Source organism: Pezoporus wallicus, unplaced genomic scaffold (assembly GCF_028554395.1).
Source record: "Pezoporus wallicus isolate ANWC-B61680 ecotype Strahan unplaced genomic scaffold, APGP_CSIRO_Pwel_v1 contig_6580, whole genome shotgun sequence".
Taxonomy (NCBI): domain Eukaryota; kingdom Metazoa; phylum Chordata; class Aves; order Psittaciformes; family Psittacidae; genus Pezoporus; species Pezoporus wallicus.
The window spans coordinates 1,017,298-1,029,796 of record NW_026635844.1 but is presented as its reverse complement, the minus strand read 5'-3'; the positions used below and the strand labels follow the sequence as shown (position 1 = coordinate 1,029,796).

Here is a 12,499-nt window from a genome sequence, read left to right as displayed (position 1 = left end):
TGTGCACAGAGAGTTTAGCACGCATTGCTTGTGCTGTAGTTCAGGGGTGGCTGATTTTCATGGTCCTGCAGCATCCAGACAAACTTCCTGAGGATCCCATGGTCAAGGAACAAGGCTGTGATACCATCCAAGGACAAGGCTGCTGTTGCTTCTCATCCTACCTACTGGTACAGAGGCATTCACCACAGCAGCTCTGCCCATGGTGAGAGGGGAAGGTTGCCCAGTGCTTTCCGTGCCATCCCAGCTTGTACACTGGTGTAGCCTGGTTTCAGGAGCCAGCTGGTGTGGCTTGGCTGACAGCTACAGCAGAGTCCTGGTCTGGCAGCCTGGGTGCAACCACCAAAGGCAGTGTCCAATTCAGAATTTTCATGATGTTTTCTCCACTTCCTAACAGCCATGACAATAAACATTCACTGCTCTGAACATGCCAGAGTCTCTCTTTGAGGCTTGTGAGTACATGAGTTTGGGTTATTTCACTAAAGGAGGACTGCACATGTTAAATGAGCACCTTCTTATGTGGGAAGCTGGGATTTTTCAGTGCTGTTGTGCAGTATCCATTGTCATAGGTGTGACAGCACTCATTACACTAATAAATTACATTCATTATTCTTCAGTTGACTCATCACTACCTGGCATCACCTCTCTGACTAATGTCATAAGTACCTGGGGGAGATTTGTGGTGTTTGGCTAGCAAGCTTATGCTGAGGGCAATGCAGAGCAGGTAGCACACAGGTCTCCTGGAGCAGTAAATGATGTGGTGGTGAACAGCTCCTTTTCCAGCTGGCAAAATGTCATTAGTGGGGTTCCCCAGGGATCAGTATTGCACCTAAGGCTGTTCCATGTCTTCATAAGTGATTTGAGTGGTAGGATCAAATGTGCCCTGAGTAAGTTTGATGATGGTATCAAACTGAGCAGGGAAGTGGACACTTTGGAAGGGAGAGCCACTCTGCAGGATGAGTTGAACAGGCAGGAAGAGCGGGCTGACAAGGACATTATGGAGTTCAGCAAGAACAAATGCAAAGTCTTGCACCTGGAAAAAAACAGTCCAGGAGTGCAGCACAGGCTGGGATCTTCCCAGCTGGGAGCAGCTCTGTGGAAAGGGATCTCAGAGTCCCGGAGGGCACAAGCTCAATAGGAGTGAACAGTGTGCAGCTGTGGCAAAGAAAACCAACAGGAGGCTGGGGAACATCAACAAGGACATCACCAGCAGAGATAAAGTTTTCACTGTTCCGCTCTACTAATCTCAGGCCACCCCTGGAATACTGTGTTCATTTTTGGTCCTTGCTGTACAAAAAAGTTGGTGACAAGTGGAGAGGGTCCAAAGAAGGTCCACAAAGATGATCCAAGGACTGGACAGTACATGGGGAAAGGCTGAGAGAGCTGGCCTTGTTCAGCCTGGAGAAAGAAGGCTCAGGGGAGACCTTATCACCATGTTCCATTATTTAAAGGATAGGTACAAAGAAGATGGAAACTACCTTTTTGCAAGGAGTCCCATGGAAAAGATAGGAGGTAAAAGGCACAAGGCATTCCAATGGGACACGAGGGAAATTTTCCACAATGAGAACAACCAGCCATTGGGATTATCTCCCCAGGGAAGTGGTGGATTCCCCAGTGTTGGTCACTGTTAGGATTTGGCCAGACAGGATGCTAGGACATCTAGTCCAGGTCATGCTTTGCCTAGAAGGGTTGGACCAGATGATCCTTGAGGTCCTTTCCAGCCTGGGATTCTAGGATTCTATTATACGAGTGAGCTGATAACCAGGTTGGTGTGAGGTCACTGAGCAGGCCAGGAGGGTGAACAAGAAAAGATTCCATGGCAGTGAGACGGCATCCTTGGCTCCCCACCTGTTTCCATGTCCAGGGCTGCTGAGGTGGAAGTTATGTGTTACAGCAGTGCCGTGGCTCTCCAGTCTGATGGAGATCAGGTCTGTGCCTGGTGTCTACAAAGGGTGGAGAGTCTGGGCTTCCTTTGCCAGTGCAACTGTGCCTGGCAGCTACTGGCATTTGAACCAGTGAACCAGACATTTGTCATAGAATCACAGAATGATTTGATTTGGAAGGCACCTGAAAGTTCATCTGGTTCATCACCCCCGCTGCCACAGTCAGGGACACCTTCCACTAGACCAGGTTGCTCATTGAATTACAAATGTGCACTGTTTATGGGAGTCTGTTCTGTACTCTGAATGTGAAGGTCTTCATCTGAATCATTTGTCATACTAGATTAGCTACACATCCTTCAGGCTACTTTACAAAACTCTTCTGCGTATGTAAGATTTTATCCTCTGTGGAGACTTCCTAGCCTTGCTGCTACTCCTCCATCTCATGAGTGGGTGGAAAACCTTGACATCCAATAGCTTGTCCAATGTCTGATAAAGAGGCCTGATGAAAAATTACCCAGTATTTCTGCTTTACTGTTTTTTTTTTTCAGAATCTGAAGATGTCAGTCATACTGTGGTCTGCTTGGTGTAATTTGATTTTCTGCCATACATGTACATGTTTCTTTGGCAAAGGAGCATGCATGTGGCAGCAGCATACTACTGGGAAAGAAAAGGGAAGCTGCTGCTCTCTCTTTTGGTTGCCTTCAATAATAAATCACAATTTGCCTTTCCCTAACCCCAGAGATACTTATCTCCATGAGTTTGTTTTACCCCAAAAGTTTCCGTTTACATACCCTTTTGCTCAGAGACCTTGCCTGTGGAGAGACTTTTCCTTCCTGAAGTTACTCAGAGGTTGCAAGAGTTGAAGCTGACGCTTCAAAGAACAGGAAGAGTGGGTGTTGTCTTATCCTCTGGCTGAAGTGGAAATCCAGCTGTCTGTGTTTAAATAACAAGGGCATCAGACTGCATGCCCATCTATGAGGTGCTGAGCTTAACGCTCAGCTTTTCTCATTTTCTGTTTGGTGGTTGGTTGGGGTTTTTTTAAGTCTATCCTTTTAATAAAAACTTATACATAGACTGACAAGTTTGTGTTCACGTGGTGAAAACAGGGGCAACTTCTTAAATAAAGGCTTGGTCATTGTTCATGCAACATCCGGAAATCTGTGGAGCCCTTCTTGATATTAAACCAGCGCACTTCTCTCTGTTTCTCTAGTTATAAAATGAAGTATAAGGAAATAGACTTTTTCTTTGGAAAATGTGCCAGCGGATTTCATAAAGCTGTAAGAAAATGTACCATTCAAACAGAAACAATGAAGAAGCAATGCCATTTTACCCTGTTGTGTATGATACTTGGCATGTTAAAACAGTTATTTACTTCATTGTTTCACATTCATTTCACTAATATGGTTGTTCACTTGTAGACTGAGTTCTGGATTTACACACTTACTAAAACATGAGAAAACTACTTCCATAACTTAGCTTCAGGCCATGTTTTTCATTAGATATGAACCATTACCTTTGTGATGGTAAAATACCAAAACTCCAACCTCTTGTATCATATAATTTTCAAGCCTTGTGTATTAATGGTTAACTGATTTCCAGGACTGGTTTATTTCAACTAATTTGTCATCACAAAGATTTAAGATTGCTGTATTTTATTTAACTTTATCTGAGTAAATAAGAGTGCAAGAACCTGCGTATTTTGGCTTGAGGCTTTGAGAGGCTTTCAAACCACACAGTGCAAAAGACTCTTGCCCAACAATACAGGCTGAGAATATATAACTAGTTTAAGTGATCAGTTTATAGGCATACTGTTTGTTTAGGTGCAGCAAAGCTGGTCCACTGTACTTCAAAAGATATGCAGCTCAAGCAAGTACCTTAGGAAGAACAGTTTTGCTGGAGTGAGCATGGTTTATCTCTGTCCAGCCACATTTCCTAATTGATTTGAAATCACCCAAAGTAACAACCTCAGAGATGTGGATCAGCCTCTAAGCCCCAGGGCTGAAAACAGTGAGGCAGTGTCAGGCTCAGAGCCTGACTGGGGAGCAGGTAAGTGTCTCTGCCCTGGAGCAGTTGCATCCCTCAGATGGGTGGACCAGATGGCCGAGGTTGGTAGCTGCATCAACAACCCATCGTCTATTTGCTGCCACCCTTTAGAGAAGCCCATACCAGCTGCAAGCGACCGCAGCAAGTCTGACAGGCGGCAACTGGAGGAGTCATCATAACTCAACCACCTGTCTGCACCCTGAGACCCTGCTCTCTGTAGTCTGGAGCTTCCTACAGCTCCCCCATCAACAGCAAGAAAACTGGCAGGGCTTGAAAACTTACTACTGTTTGCTCAACAGTGGGTCTCAGGCAGCATTTGGCACCTCATGCACCTCTGATAAAATGGTGCATTGCTGTTAGGGGTCAACTGTGCTCTGACTACTGCTGTTAAATGCTGTTAAACTGTCCATAATGGCTGCAAGATCAGGCTGAAACTCTGGCACCCGAAGTACCTTCAAACAAGGAAATGTGTTGAGAATGATGGCTTGTGATGTGCCCAGGCTCGCAGCTGACTAGGGCTGTGAAAGTCTTTTTGAAAGCAGAGGCCAGGCTAGCAAGTCTGGGGCAAGAGGCTGAGAGCACTCCCAGTTTCAGGCAGATACCTCTGCTTCCTAATTCACATAGATCTTGACCTTTCCTGATGCTACAGTACTTTGAGCTTTCAGTCATGGTCTACATGGTTCTGATTAAGGCTATTTACTAATAGTTTTGTCTGTGCTGTGGTTTCATTTACTTTATTTTGTCATTTTAATTCACTATTTTCAATTATTTCATTCTACTTTATTTCAAACTAGACATGGCACTCAAATAGCTATCCAGTGCTTCAAAAATCCAGGTAAACTATGAAAAAGCTCTATACCTACAGCATAAGGTTTTACTGGCAAAGATGTATTACATAAGAGCCTGAAAAAATCACTACCCCAGCCAAGACAGCTGTATTACCAAAGCCTCTAGCAGGTTTTGCGTAGCTGTTGCAACAGAGGAATGATCTTGCTGGCTGAGCTCATGCCATTTGGAGAGGTGATGCAGCCTCCTGCCAGAAAACCTCCTTCATCTCTGTTATAAGAGGATGCTGCTGACACAGGCACATGGTAAAAGCCAGAGTAGCAAAGGATCTTCTACTGTGCTAGAGGCTTAGGTGTAATCATGCCTTCACAACATATTCCACTACCCAAGTCCAACTTCACTGTGAATGCAAAACAAAATAGTTCAGACAGCTATGTGGGTTTTTCAGATATGATTTTTGCGGGGCTCATGTGCTGCAGTGGACATACCCAAGTTACCTTTAAACAGCCCAGCTAGAATATCAGATGTTCTTTAGCATCAGTTGTGCCAAATACTATACATGCTGATTTAGGCCACTTCTTGGCAGCATAAACTAACCCTTGTGGAGCTGGACATTCCTAATACCAGACCAATTTTGAGCTCATATATCAGAGGCAAGCCAATGTTTCCTTGCTGCTGTCAGTAGCACAGGGACATTAACAGTTAAACTGATCAGGCTTCACTTTCTGTTCCTGGTTGAGATAGGTGGAAGCTTCAAAACTTTATTTTCTTTTCAAGAGATGTACTGAGATTTCCCCAGCTCAGATCAGTTTAGGGTGGCAGACTCCAGCTGTCAGAAAGGAGTACCAATTGGCTGGCTCCAGCTAGACCCAGCAGCTCCAAACCTCCTGTCCTGACAACCACTGCAGTTCTCCAGCAGCCCAAAAGCAAATATCTCAGCAATCTACACCACTGAAAAAAACTGAGATGCAGTAAAAAAGGGATTGCTTTCTGTTTGCTTTAGTTGTGGTTTTGATGGGAAGTACTTCACTAGACAGCCGCATTGACTAATGTGCATTTTTGGTCTGCAAGGAAACTACTTGCAGAATGCCAACATTTTGTGCTCCAGACCACGGAGGATGGCCCATCCACTAGCTTGTTTTGGCTTGAACTATTGTGGGTGAGATGCAGTAGACCTATTCAAAGACTTTTATCCACACGGTGCCATGTTACATGGTGGGCTTTCTGTTCAACTGTTAGGCTGTTTATTCATACTAGACAAATTGCTGTGAGGTTTGCATACAAGCTGAGCCAGCATCCCTACCTTTGGCTCTTACTTGCGCCTATTATTACCACAACAGCCTTTGTTTAGGATGTTGGTGGTCTCCACCTTATTACAGGTCCTTGAACACTTTATCCTGTAAGCTCTCTGTCGTAAGAGAGCTAGGGACAAGAGAAACAGGAGAATTGCATTACTAATTTTAAAGTTTTAATAAAGCTAAAGTCTGAGGCTTTTATATGAGAGAGCCATGAGTTTTGTTTTTGATGTTCACAAAATATTGCCAACAGAGTTCTGTGTACAGGGTGGTTTTGCTGCTTGGTTGTTTTTTTTCACTGAACTATGCATAAGGGAGATGACCCCTCTGCTTTGTTAATCTTTAGTTATTTTAGAATTAAGTATTTCTCTAATCATGATTGATTTTAAGAACTTATATCTGCATTATAAGGTATGTGTGGAAATTTTCAGTAGAAGTTCTGCAGCAGAAATTGTTTACAGTGTGAACTGTGACAGGTCCTAGACTCCAGATGTTTTAAAGCAATTGGTTCTAATATGTCCATGCATTATTATTACTGTTGCAGTGTGATTTATTGCTGGAGAAAACTATCACAATTATAAATGTAGCATCAAATAGATCTTTGAACAAAATATCAGGAAGTAGTTGGCTGTGGTCGTTCCGTAATTGTATTTCTGCCAATGTTTTCTGTTTAAAAACTGGTGTGTATCAGAGGCTTTGTCTGCTGCAAGCAGGGATTTTATCACATGTCTATGAATTCATTTAGGGAAATTTATTCTTGTTGATAATTGAAAATAAGAACTAATTTAACTTCGGGTTGGTTTTTTTTTTTTATTATTTTTTTCTATGTGCTGTTCAAATGTAGTTGCTCAGTAATTCCAATCCCTAAAGAATAAAAAATAATGAAGACTTTAGGATCTAATTCAGTTTTAAGATGTGCAAAAAAGCTTAAGAGTATTTTAAAAATTTCAGGCATTTTATCCAGGAAGCAGTGAGAGGTCTTGGGAATCCCAGACTGGTAAACTTGCACTAAAGATATGCAGAATTATATGCTTCACGGTGAAGAGGAGTCTTTCTCAACTGAGGATAGGCTCAAGTGCTACCACTCAGACACAACTACTTGGTTTGTATAAGACTGAGTGAAAGGAGGATTGAAGAGGATCTTGAGTTACTCTAGACGTGTACCAAGCTCAGAGAAGAGCCTGTGTAGTTGTCAAGAAGGAATCCACACATCCTTCCAAAAGCATGAAGTAAAAGTTGACCTCTAACACACCATTCCTGACCTGTAATTTCTTCTCTCTTCCTATCTACCACTGCATTTACCGATACTTCAGAGCCCAGCTGGTGCCATTTTGCTCCACCAGAATGTCTACTGTAAATTGATTTCACTTCAGGAAATCATTGAGGATATTTGGACAGGGGTTTCCAATTCAGTTTCCTCTGAAAGGAATTCGGTTTGCAGAAGCCAAAACCTTAGTTTCACACCAGTAGGAGGAAACTGGAAACAATGAAGAGCTTGTGTCATGCTCCAAGCCAAATGCTTGTTGTAAACATGCCCATTCAAGCCCTGTGCATACTGTGTAAACACCATGCTGCAACTGAAAATGTGGTGGAAGACAGGGAAAGTAGATGAACACCTTTTCAAAAGCCAAAAAGAAAGTTGAAGATTTTTGGTTTTCAGTTCATTTTTTCTCATTCCTAATTGCAGGCAACTCAGAAGATTAAGTATCCTCCAAATATGAAATGATGGATGTTGATTTGTTTGTCTGAGCCCATAAAAATAAGAAGCATCTTTTAACTTCCGTTTACGTTTCTCAGAAGTTTGAGGTTTTAGCTGGTTTAAATTTATTAAAGTAAGTATAAAGAGCATGTAATCAATGCTGCAAAGAGTTACTTCCACAGGCTGCTTGCCAGAAGTCTAACTGTGATATTCATGGATTTTCATGTTTGCAGGATCAGGCCTTTAAATCTCCTCTTAGTATATTAATGCTTTCATTGACAAGAGTGCGATGCTATAAAACACACACAAAGATGCATTTTGTCACCTATTCTAGATATATACATATACATACACTAAATATACTGTATATGTAATATATGTATGAGGTTATGTTTATATACACATTAAATATACTGCATATATATGACTCTATGTTTTATATGCATACACTACGGATAATAAAAGTATCAGCCTTTTGTCATTATAAAGTAATGATAATTGTGTAATACAAACTTACAGAGGACAGCCATCCCACTGTACAGACAGTTTAGCAGTAGAACGCTTATTAAGCAGGAAATTAAGTAATTCCAAGGCTGTGAAAACATCCTGTCTATGGAATACACTGTTGTACAAAAAGCATAAGGTGTAAAATGAACTTTAGACAAAATCCTTATGTCTTTGTTTGCAGTTGTTGCTTCAGTTAAAAGCACAAATGTAATTTATACTATTGTAAATAGTCTGTTGTCCATTAAATATCTTCAGGTTTAGCATGTCTACTTTCAATGCCTGTACTGGCTGCATGGAATAAAACTAGTCCTAGGAAGTGTAAATCATGCATCCCATAGCATCATTCCCTTGGAATTTGGTACAGCTCTAGTTGCATTAAATCTGAATGGCTGCTGGGTGAACATTAATTGTCAATATATTTTACTCTAACAGTTCTATTCTGCTCGCTGAATTTTCAAAATTTATGTGAATTCAAAATTAATTTTAGAAAAGATAAGTATGTTTTAACTGTGAGCAATCAATCTGTTGAATCTGAAGAATTTACTGAGCATTGACATTTCTGTGGCCAAAAGTACGTAGGCTTCTTGTGTATTCTCACAAAATAACTTACCATCCCTTGTAAGAAGGTCTCCTGCTTGAGCATCAAATGGATCTGTTGTGTTTGGTTATTCTTATCAGCTAACATCTTGTTGTAGCACAGAACTTGAGCTGTTATTGTAGAAGCTAAGTATCCTGTGTTTGACACCCTCTGTTGTGACATTTCTGTGTCATTTAAAGATGGAGGCATTAGGCTTCTTGTTTAAATGAAGGTTATCCCCTTGATTCTTTCTCTACTTGATGTAGATGGTTTTGTCTATTTTCTTCCCAAGTTTGCTCATAAGAGCATGGGTGTCTGCCAAAGTTACTTCTTCTGCACTGGATGTAGAGAAATCTGTAGCTGAAGCTCAGTTAATCCCTTTGATCCCTCTTTGCTGCTGCATCCATGAGCCCTGATCCTGACCCCAGCACTGTGGCTGAGTTATCAAAAAACCTCGCATTGCCAGTCTCAGTCTCTTTGCTGATGCTTGTGAAAAGATCAGTGCATTCTGTGGGCACCTGCCAGCTGAGCAGCAACAACCAGCAGCGTATAAGGTACTGCATATTATTCCCCATATCAGATATGATCTGAAAAACAAAGACTGCACATACCATGTGAAGAAAGACTAGGAAGAGATGGTGATCAATGGCTGCCAGTCCTTTGATGTGCACAGGCAACTTGAGAATAGCAGCCCTGAGCTATGTCTAGAAAGGGAGAAAGGAACTGCACATCTGTATTTCCTTGTGATTTGAAGAAAAAGGTGATGTTCTTAGATGAACTGGGTGGCTGGTTTTTGAAACAGAAATGTGGGACACAGTGGCTTGAGAAAAGATTGGTTTTCCAAAGCAGAGCATATTCTTTCCTCTTGCTGGTCATCAGCAGTGCTTCCGAAGACCAGCCCTTCATGGAGGAAGTCGTGCTGGAACACAACGAGCTGGTGACAGTTTTAAGCTTTCCCTAGCATGTAATAACTCTGACTAATCGGTAGGTATGTGCGCTGCAAGGACAATGATATTTTTGCTCATTTGCCGCTTTAAATCACAGCATTCTGTGTGAGATGGTGCAGGCAAATGCATGCTGGAATGCATAACACTGACACAGGAATATTGGTACGTATGCATGTTTCTAAAACTTATTTAATGTACAGCAGGATTTAGTCCGAGTTGGGAGTGTTGCTTTTAGATACTGTCCCTTTCAGAAAGGCTTTTTCCTGGTAGGATTTATGAGCCACAGTTAGGGTAAGTGCATGGAACAGAGAGTCCAGTCTCCTGACCACACTGCCTGTGGTGCTGGATTTAGGAGAAGCCTGGTAACACAAGCTCCTGACAACTCCTAGCAGGACCTGCAACCCTTCAGCAGAAGGTCTTACTGCAGATGCTGTCCTGTTTAGAGAGGGAGTGTGATGTTACCTTTCCCGTTATATCAAGGTTAAAGCAGTTGGATCATTGTGATGGCTGGTAGGAGAAGGAGCTAGCCACAGCCCTCCCAAAAGCACCCTGGTTTTCCCCCTGCAGTCAGAGTCATCTTTTCCATGGTCTGTGCACATATGTGTGCCTGATAAAGGGGATGCTAAAGCTGCAGTCTAAAAACCAGTACTTCTAGATGTTTGACAGATCTGAACCACATTTGGGGCGTGGTGTAATTGTAAAAAGCTTTTAGAATATAACAGCATAGAGTAGAAATAAAATAAGAATAGGGATAGAGATAGGGAAGGAACTGAATGGAGTTAGAATAGGAAAGGATAGATAGAGTAGAACAGAATAGAATGGCATAATTTAGAGTAGAACAGGACAGGACAGGGGACCAGACAGGAAAGGACAGGACAAGAGAAGGGACGGGACAGGACAGGGGACGGGACAGGACAGAACAGAACAGCAAAGCACAGACCAGAATAGCACAAAACAGAATAGCACAGACCAGAATAGCACAAAACAGAATAGTACAAAACAGAACAGCCTGCTGCACCTTGGTAGACAGTCTGAGTGACTCAGCCCTTTAAAAGAGACAAAACAATTACCACTGAATAGAAGGCCATAGAGGCTGGGAGAAGGGATTGTAACATCAGTAAAAACCCTTGTTTTGAGACCCCACCTGCCTCTGTAACTCAGGGGTTTCATCTCCAGTGACCACCAGTCACTGGTGGTTCGTGCAGTGGCCTGAAGGTCCTCCTGAGATTCATTATCCTTACGTACTGTGTCATATAACAGAGGGAGTTTTGCCATCTTTACATTTACAGTGAAATTTAGAGCTCAGTATCAAATGTTTGGCTGGAAATGTCAGTATTGTGTTACAGCTGAATGAAGCTTAGCCTCTTAAACTAGATGATATTTTGTCCTAAATGTGTGATTTTGTTCCCCGTGCATGTACCCATCTTCCAAAAATTCTAGATATTGAATGTGCCCCACAGGAAGGTAAATGATGGAAAAAATGGTATGCCTGAAAGGCTTCACATGAAGAAAGATTACTTTAAGAGTTCCTTCATGTGCACTTGCCCAAAACATCCTAAGCTCAGCTGAATTCCTGAGTCCTGTAATTCTGCAATTACCAAAGTACTGGGGAATGCAGACACCTGATTTTATCTAGAATGGGGAACTCTGCATTGGCACTGCCTCACTGATGGCAGTGAATATTTTTCCCTTATTAATTAATATTAATACAATTACACTGATTTTAAAATATATATAATGGGATCAAAAAAATGGCAAGACAATAATTCAGAATGTCATACTGCAATTAGGTGGATTTGGGAGTAAGGGTGGTCAGAAGAGTTTACTTATGTGATATTTTGAAAAAAAAATAGGAGAATGATTGCATAAGGTATGGATAAATGTTCCTTATATATCAAAAATCTGGATTGAGGTGTTTATTTTGAAGCTTCTGATGCAAGATACAATTCACATCCCCATTGTAAAAGTCTCTTTTAGGCCAGTGTTTTCAAAGGTGTAGCTTGTGTGCTGATAAGCAGTTACTGGAGCATGTGCAAAGAATGCCTGGTTTTTTGTGTGTGTTGCCATTTGTTCAATAGGAAGCTGGAAAAAAAAACAAAACAAAACAAAAAACAACATTAACTTTAGTGCAGCATACACAGTGATAGAGACACTAGTTGTGAAATGCTGGCTTTATAATTCATTATACTTTCTTTGATCCAGTGTTACAAATTAGGGTCACTCATGACAGAAGATTAAAACCTTTTTGTCTGTCTTTGATATCAAACTGTTCTTTCACAGTCCTTTTTATCTTACAGAGCAGCACTGAATTCCACAGCATCTTTGTTGGTTCAATCATGTTATTTGCAGCAATTATTTAGTTGGTTTTAGAACTAATATTATTTAGTTATACTGTCATTTGCAACAACAGAGGCTCTTTAATATCCTAAAAATGTTGAGAGGCTTCAGTGTTAGATGGGTAAGAATATGTATAAGAGACCACAAAGAATTTGGGGATTGTGGTGGGACTGCAAGGTAGCTAAATTGGATAGAAAAAGAAAAAAAAGCATACAAGTCATAGTAAGATTGTACATCAGAATAACTACAGCAATCTACTGAAAATTAGTAGATGATAGTCATGAGTAGCTTACAGTGAACCACAGGTACCAGCTTCCCTGAAGCAGAGAAATAGGAACTTGGAGAAGCTTGTAAAAGGTGTCCTCAGGGAATCTTCCATTTTTTCACATGATACCTTTAATCCTAGAATTGTCAAGCCACATGGAAAA

General features: G+C 41.5%; 1 protein-coding gene across 2 annotated transcripts in view; it reads left to right on the top strand.

The window, feature by feature from the left end:
- Positions 1–12,499, top strand: part of FAM172A (family with sequence similarity 172 member A) — a 275,992-nt gene that overhangs the window by 180,269 nt on the left and 83,224 nt on the right. The gene's annotated exons all lie outside the window — the stretch shown is intronic.